The sequence below is a fragment of the Pleurodeles waltl genome, chromosome 2_1, assembly GCF_031143425.1.
Source record: "Pleurodeles waltl isolate 20211129_DDA chromosome 2_1, aPleWal1.hap1.20221129, whole genome shotgun sequence".
NCBI classification, from domain to species: Eukaryota; Metazoa; Chordata; class Amphibia; order Caudata; family Salamandridae; genus Pleurodeles; species Pleurodeles waltl.
In genome coordinates, this window is record NC_090438.1 from 460284631 (window position 1) to 460304438 (window position 19808).

The following is a 19808-nucleotide window of genomic DNA, read 5'->3' on the forward strand; positions in this document are numbered from 1 at the left end:
ACACACCACACATAACATCCATGGCACCACAAAGACACCCCCGTTTCACAGAGGAAGAGCTAAAGGTCATGGTGGAGGAAATTGTCAGGGTAGCGCCACAGCTATTTGGAGCACAGGTGCATCAGATATCAATAGCCAGGAAGATGGAGCTTTGGCGGAGAATCGTGAACAAGGTCAACGCCGTGAGACAGCACCCCAGAACTAGTGATGACATCAGGAAGAGGTGGAATGACCTACGGGAGAAGGTACGTTCCATAGCAGCAAGACACCAGCTCGCTATCCAGAGGACTGGGGGTGGACTCCAACCTCCTCCCACACCTCACAGCATGGGAGGACAAGTCTTGGCAATACTGCAACCTGAGGGCCTGGCCGGAGTCAGAGGAGGACTGGACTCTGGTAAGTGAACTCTCAACTACTATCACCCCTTACCTGCATGCCATCACATACCCTCACTGTCACTCCCATCACTCCACTCCATCCCACACACTCCACCATCACATCTCACTCATCCCAATGCCAAGCCCTGCATGTTGTACCAATGCATGGACACCCCTCACTGCCCTGCATGGACACTTATTACTAAAGCATGCACACCATAGAGAACTAAAACTCCCGCCATACACTAACATACACTAGTGAAAGCTGGCAGGGCAAATCCAACCATAGAGGGGAAGCCAGGGATGTACAATATGTCATACACATCAACCATAACACATCATTTACATCCCCACAGGTACTCCAAAAATGTCAGCGGAGAGGAGGTGCCAGCACTATCCAGTCCCCCAACAGAAGAGGTCCAAAGTGATGACAGTAATTCTGGTCTTCAGGATCTGGACGAGCTACCTGACCCATCAGGGACCACTGGACAGCCGGTTACCCAAGGTCAGTCACACACCACCACAGAGCCTCCCCCATCTGGAAACACCACCACAGCACCCACCCAGTGTACCCACACCTCTGTCCCCAGGACACGTCAATCAGCAGTGTGCCAACCTGCACAGAGACCCCAGGCCACACCTCGCACACAAGGCAATCGGGGACCTGGGGTCAGTGGTAGTGGGCACCCAGTTCAGGGGACAGAGGCACAGGTGAACAGGGAAACTGGGAAGACTGCTGTGCGCCGGGGGAGGACAGGCCCAGGGAACTGAGACTCCAGGAGCCACTCTCCGAGATCCTAGGAGCCTATCAACATTCCCAGGACACAATGGTCCAGATCCTGGACAATGTGCAGGAGAACAGGCTGCTGCAGGAGGGGCAGTACCAGGGGATCATGGAGGACTTGCAGGCCATCAACAACACCCTGATCTCCATAGCAAGGGTGCTGGCAGATATGGCCAACACTATAAGGGAGGCAGTCTCACACCAGCGGGCCCCTGCCACTAGCCAGACATCTGAACAGCCTTCCACATCTGCTGCTGCTAGTGGCCAGGAGGGCCCACCACAGGACTCACAGGCCACCAGCACCCCTCCCCCTGCAGAAAGTGAACAACCCTGCAAACGTTCCCTGCGATCCAGACAGAAGCCAGAGACACTTGCCAAGACCCCCGCCAGGAAATTCGACTCTCCTCTTTGTCACCCTTGTGTCCCACTCAGTCACCATGTCCACCTTGAACTGCCATTGCTCCCCTTCCTATGTCCCCTTGGACAATGCACCTGTGCTACAAACAGACTGGAACAACACCCTGGACTTTCCTCCATCATCACCCCATTCCATTGCACTTTCCCCCTATATGTTAGCACTTCAATAAACACCATTTGAAAGAAATCTATTTGGAGTATGTCATGTATATCAAATATGTATTCTTTGAAACATGGACAAACATTGCAATAAAATTGTACATATAGTGAGCATAGATAAATGACCTGTAGCTGGCTGTAGTGATCACACCAGGAGTATATTTCAGTTCACCAACATCTGCAAAATGAATTGGCAGAGGGAACAGTAAGTGGGTATAGAAATGGGAAATATCAGCATGCCATTGCCACACGGATTACAACCAAAGTCCTTGAAATGTAAAGTTAGACTGTCCTACCTGTGTGTCATTGGAAGTACTGTTGTTTAACTGATGTTCTGTTGTCCTCATCTTCATCCTCTGCCTCCTCATCCTCACTATCCACAGGGTCTACCGCTGCCACAGGGGCTTCTCCAGTCTCCTCCTCCTGAAGAAAAAGACATGGCATCTGAGGGCCAGGTTGTGCAACATGCGGCATGCCACTACTATCTGACAGACCTTCTTGGGTGAGTAGCACCTGTTAGATGGAGGCACCAGAACCTGGCCTTCAGGAGGCCAAAGGTCCTTTCAGTCATCCTTCTGGTTCACCCATGTGCCACATTATAACTTTCTTCTGCCCTTTTCCTGGCATTCCTCACAAGGGTCAGCAGCCATGATACGTTTGGGTAACCAGAGTCACCTGCAAATATTGAGGGACAACATTTAGCCACACACCATCCTATGAGGATAACAGCAGAGGCATATACTAACATATACTGGGTGGGGACCAAGGCTTACCTATTAGCCACACCCTGTGCCTCTGTAGTTGGGCCATCACATTTAGGATGCTGCTATTCCTCAGGACAAAGGGATCATGCACCAACCCAGGATACTTAGCATTGACGTGGGAGATGTACTGGTCCGCAAATCTGCCATCTGAACATTCATGGAGTGGAAACTCTTACGATTCCAGAACACCTGTTCATTCTGGTGTGTGGGGGATGGGCAAATGCAATATGTGTACCATCAATTGCCCCAATTATGTTGAATATATGTCCCATTGCATAAAACTCGGTCTTCACTGTGGTCAAATCCTCAACATGGGGGAAAACAATGTAGCTGCACATGTGTTTTATCAGGGCAGACAAACACTCTTGTCAGCACTATTGAGAACATTGACTGTGAAATTCCTGCTGCCAAGCCCACTATCACTTGGAAAGAACCAGTTGCCCGGAAATGGAGTACAGATAGTACTTGCACAAGAGGGGGGATCACAGTGGGTTGACGGATAGCAGATATCAGGTCAGACTCCAATTGCGCACACAGCTCTGTGATTGTGACCCTGTCCAGTCTTTAGGTGAGTATAATGTGCCTGTCCTCCAGGGTAGCAAAGTCCACCAGGGGTCTGTACACGGGGGTATGTCTCCATCTCATATTTCTCCTGTGATGCAGCATGAATTCATAGGGCTGCCACCCACCCCCCGAAATGGCATCTTCCTGTCCTGTGTGGAGGGACGGGTGGAAGTGAGATAATTCCGCTGACGTTGTATGCCGTGGAAGTCGGTGGTCGGGAACCGCCGTGCAATTCCTCATTGTTTAATATTGGGCCCTATGGGTTACAGTGGCCAATGGTGATCTATGCCGGCGGTGACGGTATGCACCGCCGCAGACGTGGCCGCCATTTTCTATCTGATTCCTCACTTTCCACCTGACCTTCCATAGGAGAGGAACTACACTGCATGTGCCGCTGTGACCTGTGTCTGGAACCTACTATGGCCCGTGTGACTGGGGAAAGGACCCCAGCCTTCACTTTGGAGGAGTTGGAGAGACTGGTGGATGGGGTCCTACCCCAGTACGGACTGCTGTATGGGCCTCCAGACCAACAGGTGAGTACACTGTGGGCACGATGCATATGACATGAATGCACGGAGTTGCATGTGTGAAGGCCTCGTGTAAGGGGGATGGGTGGATGTCCTCTTTGCTGTGTACACGTTGTGTGCTGGGCTATGTGTGTGCCAGTGGTGATGGCAACGGGTATGGTGGGCCATATGTGTAACTAGCTGAACTGTTTGTCTAATGGTGTTCTCCTGCCTGTATTGCCTCTGCAGGTCAGCGCCCATCAAAAGAAGGGTAAATGGCATGCCATCGCCAAGGAGGTGCGGACCCTGGGGGTCTATGGCAGGTGGAGCACCCACTGTCTCAAACGGTGGGAGGACCTGAGACGCTGGGCACAGAAGATGGTGGAGGCCCAGCTGGGGATGGCCTCCCAACGAGGAAGGGGTGCCTGTCAAACCCTAACCCCCCTGACACAGATACCTCCTCCGATGGAAGCTCCCTGGTGGTGGTGAACATTTCTGTGACCACCCCAGCTACAGCTGCCACCCCTCCTACCAGCACCGCCCTCCCAGCAGCCCCTCAGCGAGTTGCCCATGCCTGCTCACCCAGGATGGTGGGCATCTCCTTCACCCCAGGCACCTCAGGCACTGCCCAGTGAGCCCTGCTGCACTGAGTGAGGAGGCTATTGACCTCCGGAGAATCATCTCAGTAGGGCAGTCAACCATTGTGAATGCCATCCAGGGGCTGGCAGCCCAGATGCAACAATCTAATGCATTCCTGGAGGGCATTCACACTGGATTGGTGGCCCAACAGAGATCGATCCAGGCTCTGGCCTCCTCTCTGATTGTAGTCATTGTACTTGTTTCTACCATCCCCCCTCCAACTACCACTTCCCAGTCCCATTCTCCTCAACCCCAACCCATCCCAAGCACACAGCCAGACGAGCATGCACACAGCACAACACCCAAGAGTGTCACAGGCAAACACAAGCACCACACTTTATCCCATAGGTACTCACACAAACACCATCCAATTGCAGACACAACAACATCCACTATTTCTTCTGTCTCCCCCTCCTCCTCCTCTACGTCCCACCCAGTTGCGCCCACACTCACACCTGCATGCACTACATCATCATCCACTATCTGCATCATCACAACACCAAGTAGAACAGACACCTCACTAGCACAAACCTCCACAACATCCATGCACATGTCCCCGGTGTCCTCTCCCACTGGGACTGTCCCCCCTCCTAAAGTACACAAATCCAAGCACTCAGACACCCAACAGCCATCCACCTCACAACAGCATACAGTCCATGCACCTGCACCCAAATCCAGCAGACAGACACCTCCAACAACCACTCCCTCATCCTCCCCTCCCATTCCTTCTCCCTCTTCCCACCCAATGCTCCCAAGAAACTTTTCCTTTCCACCATTGACCTCTTCCCGCACCCTACCCCCCGTCTAGCTCGTATGGCCAGGGTATAACGAACCCAGCCAAGCGCCTAAGTCACACAGTCCAATGGCCCAGTTCAATCCTCACCTAATCGTGGTGGAAAGGATTCCAGGCCACATATACTGAAGGGGAAGGAGCCTGCAGCAGCCAGCTGAAAGGGGAAGGAGCCTGTTTCTACCATCCGAAAGGGGAAGGAGCCTGCACCTGCAAACAAGAAGGGGAAGGAGCCTGGACCAGCCACCCGAAAGGGGAAGGAGTCTGCACCAGCAGGCAAGAAGGGCAAGGAGCCTGCACCAGCAGCTGTTATGGAGCTCCCACCACCAACCATCTGTGTGCAGCCATCCAAGGGTGCAGGGGCTGTGCACCACCACGACCAGCACCACCACAGTGCAATGGTCACCGCCGGAGGACGCAATGTGATCCTGCCTCCATGGGCTGCTGTGCAGCCTGTCCACTCCAGAACCAGTGGGGAAGACACCCACTCGAGAGACTGTGGCCTTGCACTCCCCAGGACCACGCACAGGGCATGTTGCCCTCTCCAGAACCAGTGGGCAAGACACCCACTCGAGAGACTGTGGCGTTGCACTCCCCAGGACCAAGAGCAATGGGCATGTTTCCCCCTCCAGAACCAGTGGTCTTGTTTCCGCTCCCGGCTGAGGTGCCCCCTCTCCCCCTGAGGTCCCTGCCTATTTGCCAACTGATGTCCCTGCAGTGTTCTCTCCGTATAGATGCAGGTGACAAGTGGGGCCTTGGACTTTGCCCTCTGGCCATGTGGCCCATGGTAACTAAGGACTGGGCAGTGTCCCTTTTTCGGTGCAGTTTTAGCTATCTGTAACATTGGCTAAATTATTGTCATACTGTGTTGATCTTATTCCATTAACTTTAGTATATTTGTGTTGTCCTTGCATTATTCATCTGATTTAGGTGGATTAACTTGTTTTCTTGTGCATCTGGTTGTGTGTATGGTGTGTGTGTATGGAGTGTGTGTCACTCTCATTTTCCTCCCCCCCTTGTGTGCTAGACGGCTATACTCACCGTTGTTGTCTTTGCCGGCGTTGGTGGTGGAGCAGAACATAGATTATCATCAGAAATACATGCAGTTCAGGTTCCATGGCAGTGTGGTTCTTCCCTGTGTCTCCAATGGTGAGTCCTTTCACTTCTGTAAAGTGTTTCTGCCAGGCTTTTGTTGTCGTTGGTACCGCCCCGGAAAAAGTGGCAGATTGTATAGTCATAATATGGAGGGCGGAACTTTGACTTCTGCCTGGCTATAAGCGTCTACCTCCGTGGTGCCTGTTCTTTCCACCCTGTGTTCGGTGTGGTACATTGGCTGTCTTTTGGAGATCTAACCACCATGGTCATAATTTGGCTGTAGTTACAGCCGGCCTGTTGGCGGTAGTACCCCCACTTTATCACTGACCGCCAGGATCATAATGAGGGCCATAGTGCCAAGTACACCCAGGGCCAGTGGTACTGAGCAATACTGGGAACCCATAGCAGCACTGACAAGTTTGTCATACCAGCTTCAACACAGAGACAGTAAATACAAGTGTGTAGATCATGCAGGATTTCTGCTTTGTAACTGGGGGCACATACTGCAGTGCCAGCTCTGAAGTGAAACACAGTAATGAGACCTGCTCCCACCCCTCCAGCCCCCCTGGCAAAGATACATCAACCCCTCTGGCTAGTCTGGCCATGCCTATGTCCTATGCAACATTGCAGAGACCCCTCAGTCATTGCACTTGGGGCACAATCTCCACAATGGGACATCAAAGTGGGGTCCATTGTGACCCAGACTCAAATCTTTCTTTTGGAATTTTATCCACCATCAATAGTGAACAGCACTCCAAATCCCTTTCAACATAATGGAGGGGCTGACATCCATTTCATGTTCATTCAGAGTCAGTCTCAACTCTGAACTGGATCCCCTGTCATCCTGCTGTACTGTTGAACCAACCTCACCCAACAATGTTGAAGTATCTGTGGACGAGGCACCCATAAAGTCAATGACACAGATATGGACATATACACTGAGAGTGTGCTTGCTAGGTAGTCCCACTCAGGAAAACAGATGCATGCTGCTGTCCACATTGATGACTGGGGTATGATTGTACATGGAACACACTTTCTCTGTCTGCACTATGACAGAGTTAAAAAAGGTGCGTGTGGGAAAGTGAGTCCCATTACAATGAGAATGCAGTGCCCCTATGGTGAGTATGTCAGCCACATATTCACACTGCCCTGGGTGTAGCCCAGTCATGTTGACAAAGGAGCTGTCATACAGCAGGCACCCCATGTAGCACTATGCAGATGTCAATCCACATGCACATTTGAGGGGGAATTGGAGATGCCCTTGCAGGCAGGTGCAGTGGGTGACTAGACCCATCAGTAAAGGTATGTCTGGGGGTCTGTAGGACCACCTGTTTCCTCTACTGTACAGGATCTTACATCAGGGTGTGCACTACAGATGTGCCGGGAGGGTGCACAGAGCAGGTTCATATTCACAATACATATCGGGGGCACTTTGTAGGAGACAGCAAGTGGAGTTTATTCACTGCATGCTTCAGGGTAGTGTGTCTTGTTACCTGCAATAGTCCAAGATGTACCTTTGGGGCAGGGTATGTGTTAGACTAACATTACTTGCACAGATAGTGTCAGGCATTCCATGTCATATGTCTCACAAGGTGCCTCTTGGTTTGACAGGAGACAGTGACATGTCATCATTGGGTAACATGAGAACTGCATGTGTGATGCCCTCTCCATTACACACAATACAAAATGAATACACATTTAGAGTGTGACCAGTAGGAGTTATTCTGATTCATGAGGAAGACTGTTTGTGATCATGGAGCACTGTGAAATGTATGTGGTCCATTTATGTTGTGGTGATCTGGGCCAGATGATCATAATGCATTCAGGGTCTTGTAGTCTCGGTCATTCCATGGGGAAACAAGGACAAAATGCCCAATCTCCGCTATAAAGCACCACAGACCTGGAGTGGGACATCCCATGAGCAGATGCCAAACATGTCAGCTAGGAACATGCACAATCCATATCTCAATACTGGCCCATCGGTTCCATGGTGTACCTATGTCAGACCTATGGCCCCGCTGCCCTATGATTTGCCACACACACACATACAAGGGGCCAGGGACGCATGGGGCCTCTGCTCCTCGGAAGGAGGCCACACAGTTGTAGGTGATTCACCGCACTTGGGGCAGGATCACTACACTTTGAAATCTCATAGCAGGAATTTCCCCTTAGTTACAGATACTGACCCTCTGATGTAGGACATTCACCCCAATGGTGAAGCCAATCCCGTTTGTGACACTTTCACAACTTGAGGTGAGTACAGTAGCACCCCCTGTATGGTCGAGACATCTGAATCTTGACTTCAAGAGCCCACAAATGCACTCAATGGTGGCTCGTGTACATCTGTGTGCCCTACTTTACCTCTGCTGAGGTACAGTGGTTGCAAGTCTGTATGGTGTGAGGAGACTAGGGGAGAGTGCATATGCAGCATCACCTAAGTAAGGATATAAAGTAATATTTGTAAATATTCCTCATGCATCTGTACAGTACATGCTGTATGAAATGGTACGTACTGTTTCTGTTGAGGGCATGAATGTGGCATGAGGATTAGTGCCTTCTGGCCAGTGCATGGGGCATTTGTATGTGGCAATGGGTTCTCTCATTGATGCAGCTCAGTACCTGATGCAGGCATCGGGACTGGCTTGCCTGGAAGATGCCCACAAGGTCACCAGAGACCCTTTGGAATGAAATCATGGCAAAGAAATGGAGAGCTGCTAAGATCTTGCGATAGGCTGGGATGCGCAGACTGTGGAAAATGAGTTATAGTATCTACTTGACATGTGTTTTATTAAAAAGTTATTATTATACCTGAATATCCTTTGATTCCTAACTGACCATTTCATACTGTTATCGAGCAACAAATACATTACAAATTATCAATTTACATGACATATGCACAGTGGAAATGCCCATTCTACACATTTTCTTTTGGTGCTGGAAGTCAGCCACTAGAACTCAAAGTAACTCTTTTCTTTCTGGCTTGTGTAGAAAGCATCTGCAGTGGCACGCAAATAATGGTTTCTGAAAGCTTTGCATTGCTTTTGTTAAATGGTGCATGGCCCAGAATCTGTCACAGGATGTGATATGCCCTGGACCATTATGAGCTCCTAACCCAAATGGTTCTCCAACTGCTGTGCAACACCAAGATGCTTCTAAAAATAGTAATTGCACAATTGCAACTGCAGTGAGCAGCTGATTGCAGTAATTCATGAGAGGCACAGCTTAAGAAAAATGAATTTAATTTTTTTTTTTAAAATGAATTAACATCTACTTTTAATTGTAAACAGTCTGGCGGTGCAAAACTGTCTTCCATATCCTCTTAACTTTCTGAAATCAAAGTGAAAGCTGATAGAAATTGGGATTTCTGGTTGGCAGAGGTATGCACCTTGACCAAGAAGAAACCACAATCCTAGTCAGGGTTAGTCACAACCACACCCTAGGTTTACCTGTGCTCAATCTCTTGTAGCTTGGCACAGGACAGTCAAGCTTAACTTAAGAGGCAATGTGTAAAGTATTTGTGCAACTCTTCAAACAGTAAAACATTGCAAACATCACATGCATAGACTCCACACCATGTTAGAAAAATAGAGCTTAATTTACTAAAGCAAGCAAGATCAAAATGACTAAAACTTGAGTTATGAATTTGTGAAGAATAAACTGTAGAAAAGCGTTTAGAAGCAAGAAGAGCCACGAGTTCAGGTTGATGGCGATGGAGTGTGAGCCAGATACAGGTGATGCGTAGATTGATTGAAGAAGCACCTTAGGCATCACTTCCAAGGGCCCAGAACTGGGTTGGAACCCCTTGGCAGGGCATACTCACAGATGTTAGATTCCAGGTACAGATGTAGGATAATTGGAAGTCTTTTCGGTCCCTAAGCCTTCAGAATACAAGAGACCAGTCAGCTGGCCCTTGGACTCACTCTGGGTTCTGCGGTGGAGAGATGCATGTCCAGTCCTTCTCACTTCCAGGCAAGAGACAGCAGGCAGCAGGACAGCACAGCAAAGCAGGAGCCCGGCAGAATAGCAGTCCAGCATAGTGGCAGTCCTTGTAGCAGCACAGCAGTCCTTCCTGGCAGAGTATCCATGGTCCAGAAGTGTACTGAAGTGGTGGGGTCAGAGGTCCAGTACTTGTACCCATTTGTGCCTTTGAAGTGGGGGGAGACTCCAAAGAAAGAAGTTTGAAGAGCACAAATGTCCTCCCTTCCTGCCCAGGCTTTAGACTCACTAAAGAGGGGTATTAATCCCTTTGTGTGGGGACAAGACACAGCCTAGTCAGGTGGAAATGTGAGTCTGGGCCCAGCTTGTCCCTCCCATCCTGCACAGGATGGCCATCAGGATGTGGCTTGCCCATCAGGATGTGGCTGGCCCATCAAGTCACAACTAAGCTCCCTTTGTGTGTGGCTGTCTAGAGGGAATGCACAAAGCCCAGCGGTCACCATCAGCCGTGCATCCAATCAGAGACAGCCTAGGCACCTAATGGTTAACATAAGAAAATATCAACTTTATAAATGTGGCCTTTTCAGAACTACAATTTAAAACCTGACTTCACCATAAATTGTGACTTTAAATTGTGATTCTGGAGACAACAAATATGAAAAAAATATCTCTTCCAGATTGTGAAATACCCTTGTAAATATATTAAGGTAACCCCAATGTTATCCTATGAGAGAAATAGGCCTTGCCATAGTGAAAAATGACATTGGGAGTTTTTCACTACCAGGACATGTAAAATTTAAATGTACATGTCCTGCCTTTTAAAAGCATTGGATCCTGCCCTCTTTGTTATCCTGGGCCTACCTTAGGGGTTACTTCTTTGTATAAAAAGGGAAGGTTTGTGCCTGGCAAAAGCGTTATTTAGCAAGGTCAACATGGCAGTGTAAAACTGCACGCACAGGCCCTGCAATGGCAGGACTGAGACATGGTTAGAGAGCTGCTTAACTGGGTGGCACAATCAATGCTGCAAGTCCACAAGTGGAATTTAATTTACAGGTGCTGGGCACATGTAGTACACTTTACAAGGGACTTATAAATAGATTAAATGTGCCAATTGGGGTTAAGCTAATGGTACCATGTTTTTAGGTAGAAAGCACAAGCACTTTAGCACTGATTGGCTGTGGAAATGTGCACAGTCCTAAAGCCAGCAAAAACGACGGCAGAAAAGTGGAGACGGAAGGCAAAAAAAAAAAAAGCTGTTGGGTCTAACAAAAGCAATTAACCAACTGTATCAACTTTAAAAGAAGCTATCGCATCTAAAGACTTTAGAAATGTGAGATATTTTTAGACTGATGGATTACATTCCAGTGCAGTTAAGTTGCCAAAGACACAAATTATTAAATACTTCCACTTCAACTCTACATTTGTAATAGTGCTCATTTGGGATCCTGTGGTGGCACTTGACTTCTGAGATTAGCGCCTCCATTTTCTCTGCCAACTCAATCCGCCTACAAGAGTCCTCCAGGAATCATGGTTCCCATGGCTTTGGGAACACCACTATTTAGCATCCATTTTACTACACTGAAAGGATCTCTCCTCTAGAGAACTCCTCTTCTCCTTGGTGCAGGCAAACGAAGGAGGTACAGCAAATCAGCTGTTGCATTGTAAAAAGAGGAACCATATGGCAATGGCTCCAGGAGATCTGGGAGGGGATTACTCAAGACTGCCGAACAGGAACAGCACAAGAAGTCTGGGAAGAAGACTGGAGGACAGAATAAGTCTGCAAAGGAGCTGGCTGTTAAAGGGTATCCACAACATTGTGTATCTCTTAATACCTAGCAGCCTAAAAGGCCCAAAATTGGGCATTTCATTTGAAAGTAGTACTCTTCGAAAGCTGCTCCAATATCACCAATATCAGTGAGTCACCATGCAAAATACTTTGGAGAAACTTCTTCCGAAACCACGGTTAGGGCTCATTCTTTATGACATGGGAGAAGTTTACTCATCCTGTCTTGGCTATTAGATCTGAATCATGTTCAAGAAGGAGTTTACTTGGAACCTCCAACAACTGTTCCCGTTCTTCCCATTCACTTTCCATGAAGAGAAATTAAAGTGCATTGTAGGGACCATCTCAACCCTACTTGTCAAGCTCTGCAACCTGTTTCAAAATATGGATAGGCCTATCCATGAAAATACTCACTAGAGGGTGCCAGATGGTTGAAGCAAATGTCTCAGTGCCAGAAGTCGCATGCACAACAGTCCCGATGAAAGTCCTAGAGATGAATCTCTTTAAGGAGGCGTCTTGTTTAAAAGGGGCCTGGTTCCCATGGAGATGAAGCCATCATCCACCGTCACATTGTCAGGTACCGATGTCACAAAGCACCCCACCGCCATTTCTGACACAGTTTTCACAGATGCATCTGCAAGTCCCAGTGGCCCAAAACACAGGCTCATCTTGAGAAATACCAAAGTTTATTTTGAAACCTCTGAACATTACGGGACACCATCATTCTACAGCCTTTTGCTATGCTCCTAGATGTCCCATGTCTTCTCCACAAGACCTCTCAGGAGCCAATGAAGTTCATGGAGAAAACAGTGAGAGATATAAACTTTCCTGAGGTTTTGTCATACTTTGATGACATTATAATCTATTGTAAAGAAACTGGATTAACACGAGCAATGGTTTCTGAAAGGTCTCAGCCACATGTAGCTGCTGTTCCGCTCCAGTCAGATTTTAGTCAGATTGATGCTGAGCAAGCAACAGATGTAGGCCCTGTAAGGATGGAAGCTATCAGCACCTGTCCCATTACAGCACCAATCATCTTGTGGATCTAAAACTAATATCTGTGTTGTGTGAGTAAGTTTCTAAACAAATTCACAGAATTATATCTTTCAGCATAGAAAGAAAATTGAATGCTGAGTCATCTGTGTAGAAAAGTGCCCCTTTTTGACATGGTCACCTTCCACTTTTTGTCTGGTAGCTGATGCAATTTTGACTGATTGTGCACTATATTCCTGTTAACTAGGTTCCCATTGCCTGATCTCTTTCCCTACAACTGTGGAATTGTTCCCCAATTAGCAATACCTTTGGCACCCCAATAAGTCCCTAATAAATGGTACTCCTGGCACCTAGTGCATGGGTTCCAAAGATGGTCTCCGAGGGCTGCAGCATGTATTGTGCAACCCTCTGGGACCCTCACCTAGCACCTGCAGACTGCCATTGCAGGCTGCATGTCTTGGTGCAGCTAAAAGTGAAAACAAGCCATGGCCCACACATCACTGCATGCAATATATGTAGGTCACCCCTACAGCAGGCCTTACAGCCCTAAGGCAGGGTGCACTCTATTACATGCAAGGATGTATCAGCAGATGTGCCCCCACTATGTCTTTCTCGATTCTCAGACAGTAAGTGGATGGGGAAGCCACTTTAAGTACATGTGCTGTACACTGGTCATTACGAGTTCCCCAGCTACATGATGGGCTTCACCGAACATAGGGATGTTTGGTATCAACCATCTCATATTAATAAACCCCCACTGATGCCAGTGATGGATTTATAAAATACATGCAACTTAGAGATATATATATAGCTCCATGAAAAACCTAATAGTTACCCGTGTGCTGGCTGACCAGTTCTAACTAGCCTGCCATCACCAGATACGTTTCTGACCCTGCAGGGGTGAGAGCCTTTGCTCTCAGGCAGGACAGAACCAAACCCTGCTCTGGCAAGGGTGTCAGCTCACCCCTCCTAACAGGATGACCTGTGAATCTGCATTCCAAGATCGGGGGCTTCAAAGAAATCCACCGCCCTTGATATGTAGAACTGGCTCCCGTCAAAGAAAAGGATGCCGGCCACTCTGCCCCAAGGCCCATTTGGCATCTTGACAGGTGGAAAAATTAGGAGATAGGGAGATGTGTTCACCCCTCAGGTCAGTCCCACCCCTAAGGTGAGCTGCCTGATGTGGACACAACATTTAGAGATCTGCTATGTTAGTGTTGGCAGAATTAGGAATTCTGGGTTTGAGTTATGCCCACCTCACACAGGAAGTGGTCAAATAGGGGGTGTAGTGACCGCAAGGGTAAGTAGCCCCTTGACTACTACCCTACACTGCCTGAAACACCCCTACATTCAGTATTTAAGGAAGGAGCTGGTACCAGAAAATCAGATCAAGCTAGCCTGAAGACAAAAGACACTCCAGAAACTTAAAAGCAAGAAATGAAGATCAGCGGCGGAGTCAGCGCCAACCCTGACAGCCTGCCAACTAACTTTGACAATTGTGTGAAAGCCGCCTCATCCTCCAGCTACTGAGATTTCCAAAAGCCCAGGAAGACTGCCAGCCTTTACCCCAGCACAAGAGAAATCCTGTGGAGTAACAGGGCTTCTCTCCTGCATCCTTGCAGGCACCCAGGAACTGCTGAAGCTGACTCTGGACTGCTAAAACCACCTCCGGACAGCGCCAGTCCACCCAAGCCCCCCTGCCCGAGTCGAAGTGGGTCAATGGTTCCAGCTTGGCCCCCAGCCTCTTCAGAGACAAAGCCTGTTGTGGGTTTCCCCTGATGTCTGCAGCCTCTTTGTCCAGGCACCCCTCAACCCGCATCCAGTGATGGCAACCTGACGGTTCTCTGGACCTCTGCACTCAGACATTCTAGACCAAGGAGAAGAGGACCACTGGTGTCTCTGTGTCCCTTATGTTTGTGAGACTTGAGCTCACCTGTTGGTTTACCTGGACTGGTCCTCCGGTCCACGCCAACAGCCTGTTTCTGTGGGCCCCCTCCACCATGACCGGTGACAGATACCTGATGGTCCACAAACCCTGTGCACCGCGATGCCCCAGACCGAGAGGAAGAGGACCACTGATGTCCAATTGTTCTTGAGCATTGCAAAAATCATGGCCACTAAGTGGCTCACCCTGACCTGACCCCCAGTCCTAACCTGTAGCCTATTTTCAACTGGACCAATCCCCTAACACTGGGCACCCAACATTGTCCTACACCTCTGAACCCCACTGCCCCCATGCTGCCCAGTGTGACCTGTTGGTAAAGCCCTTTCCCATGCCAAATACGTACCTTAAGTCAAGGAGATTGGTCCCATAAGTCTCTGTATTATATCTGTTTGCAATATTTGTTCTTCCTCCATGAGATAACATTGCAGCTTCCAAGAATTGCACTGTGATGACTTTTCTAAACTGTAGAGATTTTTCTTGCAAAACATACTTACCTGATTGTGATGATTCTAGTGCCAAAACATATATAAATATATTTTTGTAGATTGGTGTAGATCTCCTTATTGAGTCATGTGTCTCTTTTATCGACTGTGTGCATTTGTTTAACACTCCTCTCTGATAACCCTAAGGCTGCTCAACCACACTAACCCCTAAAGGGCATCTTGGGATTGCTAGGGCATGCCCCTGTCCACTACTAAGGGAACCCCTGGCCTCTTTGCACGATATATCTCATTTTGATATATCATGTAAAGAGCCATCTTCCTACAATCTGCTGCCCTATTATAAGGTGAAAACTCTTGATCTCAAAATGGATTCACAATTGTGGACAATCTTTCAGACTTTAACCAGACGACTTGCAATTATTCCTGTCTTTGCCTTCACAGCATCCACAATCCGTAGCTGCTTGAGTAACACCACCATTGAGTTGTGGGCCATGCTGCACCTGGAAGAATGCCATGTGATCAAAGATTACAGCCTTTGCCATCTGCATGCTTTGTGGGCGAGAAAGGAACAACCACATTAATATGTTAGCATAAGATGAACCAGAATTGGGGTTAATCTGTTTTGCACTGGGTTTGCATTGATAATTCCTATACGTGGTGACATCATTCTAGGGAAATATGTAGTGTTGTTACTAAAAAGTATCACAATTACTTTATGACAGGCTTTTGCCCAGTCTTTGCATTTCTAAATCCTTCTCTTCCAAGAAGGGAGAACATGTCTTCTGTCAAAAACTCCTGGCCTCAGAAAAAAAGTTTGAAATCCAACCCATGGGGACTTGGGCACTAGAAAGCAGTTTGAAGAGGTTAGGAAGGAGGCTCGAGTTGCACCAGAGTCTAATGCATTGTTCATGGAAACGCAGCATCTGTGCCCCTTTGGATGAGATGGGACTAAGCCAAGACTACAAAGAGGCTACAGCACATGAGCCCAAGGCACAGAGAAGGCTGAGGCTGCAGCCCGCATAAAAACACCTAAACTCTTCAATATGAAACGTATTTCTCTACTCCATTTACTTAGATAGGAAATGTATCTGCTGGATCCCAGGTTTCAGTGGTGCTAAATGCAAAGACAGTAGAAATCTATGTAGTCAGAGAATACCTCCCGCCGCAGAAAGCCATATCCTCCTGAGAACCTGGAATAGGTTGGTCATGCAGGCAGGAATCCTGGAATCCATGCTCACATTTACATTTTTTTCTAACACATCCAGCTTGATGATAGATGCCTATTGAGATTTCCTTCCCCAAAATGAGTCAAATGGAGATATATCAGTCACCCAGTGCAGTGTTATTCAACCTGACCATAATTTGTTGAATATTTCTTTTCCCCAGTACAAATCATTAATCGTAGCTATTTGAATGCTTTCCTTTAGTGTGCGGTCAACTACTATATGTGTTTCTAGATGATTGATATTACCTTTTTTATCTTTTATATTCTGCCTCATTAAAAACAACACAATTTCTTTAGGGGATAACTGCACCCCACTATCTGTGAGTATCACTTTTGTAAAACCGTCCCTTATATACAAAAGGTCACAAATTTCATCACTCTACTCTGTCACACCAGAAAATATTTCTAACTCAAGCCATTAGGAAAATAGATCCATTTGTGCAATCATATAGTTATGATCCTTTCCTCCTTGTATGGGACCTTATATGTCTAAAGGAACCTTTTTGCTTAGTTCCAAAACACATTCCCTAATCTTCATAGGAGGTGTTTTAACATTTATTAATTTATCACTGATTTGACTCAAAACAATTTCTCACAGTTCTTTTCATCATTAAATCTAGACCTGGCCACCAAAGGTAAGACTTCATTCTTCCTTTCGCCTTACTTATCCCTTATGAGCCATTTCTACCAATTTCATGCTAATATTGTGTGAAGGACCCAAGTTGATACCCCTAAAGAGTAGTCCATCTGCAACATCCATTTGACTCTGTACTTTTCAGTAAGGTGACATTTTTTCCTAGACTTCCTTCTTGTTTGGTCACTCATTATTGATCCACTCCATCACTTTCTTTAAAATTTTATTTTCATAATTTCAGGTAGCCATTCCTCTTGTGAGATACATCCTGTTATTTCATACATTGTCATTCCCCACGACCAACCTGGAATCTCTTCTGGGAATTTTACATTATCCCCAAGTCTACTCAAGAAGTCTGCTGCTACTGTTTTTTTTTTTTATACATCTGATGAGTATAAAACATCATAGTCATATTCTTGTAGAGATACCACCCACATCAAAATTCTAGATTCTAGTCAACACATTATTAAAGCATTTTTGTTAAACATTGCCTTAAGGTGTTTATGATCTGACTGTTCTATGAAAGAATCTCTTACACCATAAATAAAACCGGAATCTCTTCTCACTCTCCACATAACTCCAAGAGCTTCTTTTCTATCACAGAAATGTGTTCTTAATTATCTCTTAGTGCTCTTGATGCAAATGCAATGGTAATATTTCCTTGAATTACAACTGTCCCTAGAACTTTGTTACCAGCAGCTGTTTTTAGTGTAGAGAGCTTAATGATGTCAAGTGTTTGAAGAGAATGGACATGTTTCAAATATTCCTTTACCCTAACCAATTTCATTTCTACTCAAAATTCATTATTTTCCTCAGCAGTTTTTTATAAGTACTATCTTACTATAAAACCCTTTAACACATCTACTGTAAAAATTTGGCATACCAAGAAATTACATAAGTTCTTCCTTGTGTGTGGGACTTAACAAACTCACTATGTTCTCAGCTAAGTACATTTTTGGTTTTATTTCCTCTAATGTTAACAAGAGACCTAGGTATTAAATTTCTCTTGTCATACATTCACACTTTTTAGCTTTCCGAGCAAATCTGCTCCTCTGTAATCTGTCCAATACTACTTTCCTCACATTTTGTTCATATACATTTTGTCCTACTACATCATCCTGAAAAACTCTTAATATCACCAAGACCTTTCAGAATGGGATCATCGGGCAACAAGGAATGGGAGATGACACTGTTCCTAACACTGGACCCAGCAAGGGACTCTCTCTCAGTGGGGGCCTTCCCTGTCAACTGGCGTCCCAGCTCGGTCATTCCTTCTTTTCTGGTTAGCCTCTTCACTGCTGGATGAGGTCTGGGAGCCCTTCCATTGGGAACCCTCCATACAGTCAGGATCCTCTGGGGACCCCTTAAGAACATGATCCCCCTGGGCATATGTTATGAAATATAGGCATCTCACAACATCCCCACCTTCTGGTAGTCCTCTATCCCTACAGAAAACCTTTAATTTCTCCTGATTATATTACAACAGGCTCTCTATATTAAAGATTAGCCCCATTTTGACAAGATACACAAAATACAAGTGCAACAACAAAATACCCAGGCGTAAGAGCTGAAAACAGGAAAAATGACTAATGAGAAAAATCAGGAAAAGCAAAACATGTAAGTGAAATTTGTGGTGCAAAAATTTGTAACAAATGGTATTGTGCAAGTCCTATTCTCACAGCTGATTACCAATGTTAGAAATGGAGTTCCTGGTTAGGTAGGGTAGGCACCTCATCCAGGCAGGGACCACCACTCTAGTCAGTGCAAGGATGCTACACACCCAGGATAACCCCTGCTTACCCCCTCAGTAGCTTGGCACGGGCAGACACGTTTATCCCAGAGGCAATGTGTAAAGTGTTTGCACAATCCACACAACACCAGTGACACAATAAATACACTGCAAAGACAACTCCACAACAAGTTATATAAAAATAAACTGTAATGCATAAAACATTATAAGACCACTACAATGTATGGTACTGTACCAAACAGGTACTTGTCAGACCATCATTTCATAAATGCAACTACAAGGAGTATTCCTATATTGCATACATCCTCAACCCACCCTCTTTATGCAGACAATACAGATCCTGAAATGATAGTGGTCACCATAGCCAGGCAAAACAGTTAATCAATCAGGGCAGAAAATGCACCATAATGACTGAGGGTGTACAACACAGTAGGGAAAATGTGGAACCTAAACAGTCCCTCCAAGAAACCTCCAACAGGAAGGGCCACGGTGCATTTGCTTTTTTCTCACAAGTTATGTGGTCGTCCCCATTCCATCACACTGGAGCCAGGAGCTCCTATGCACCTATTAAGGTGAATATGGTAAATTAGGGGCTTGGCAGGAACAACACCTCCATCAAGGGTTCCCCTCCTGTCCTGCAAGCCATATTGCAAATGTCCCCCAACGTCTGCCAAACCAACAGGTATGCTTCTACAATTAGCAGGGGCACATTCACCTTCCACAATAGCGGGATGACCTTTTGGGATCCCCCATGGGTGCCAACACCCACAAATGCCACTTCTAGTTCTCCTACTAGGAGAACTGTGGTAATCGTTGTGAGCTTCCTGGCTGTGGAGCGTGAAGCCCCTTACTCCTGCCCGGCAGGACTTTTCACTCTCCTTGGCTTCCAGCCTCTCTGGGTGAGCCTGCTCTCTTCGTGCTGCGGCTTGGGCCCCGGCGGTGTTCGACCTCACAAAGTGGATGCCTGCTTGTACCCCGGAACCACCAGGGGAGTGGGCGCTTTG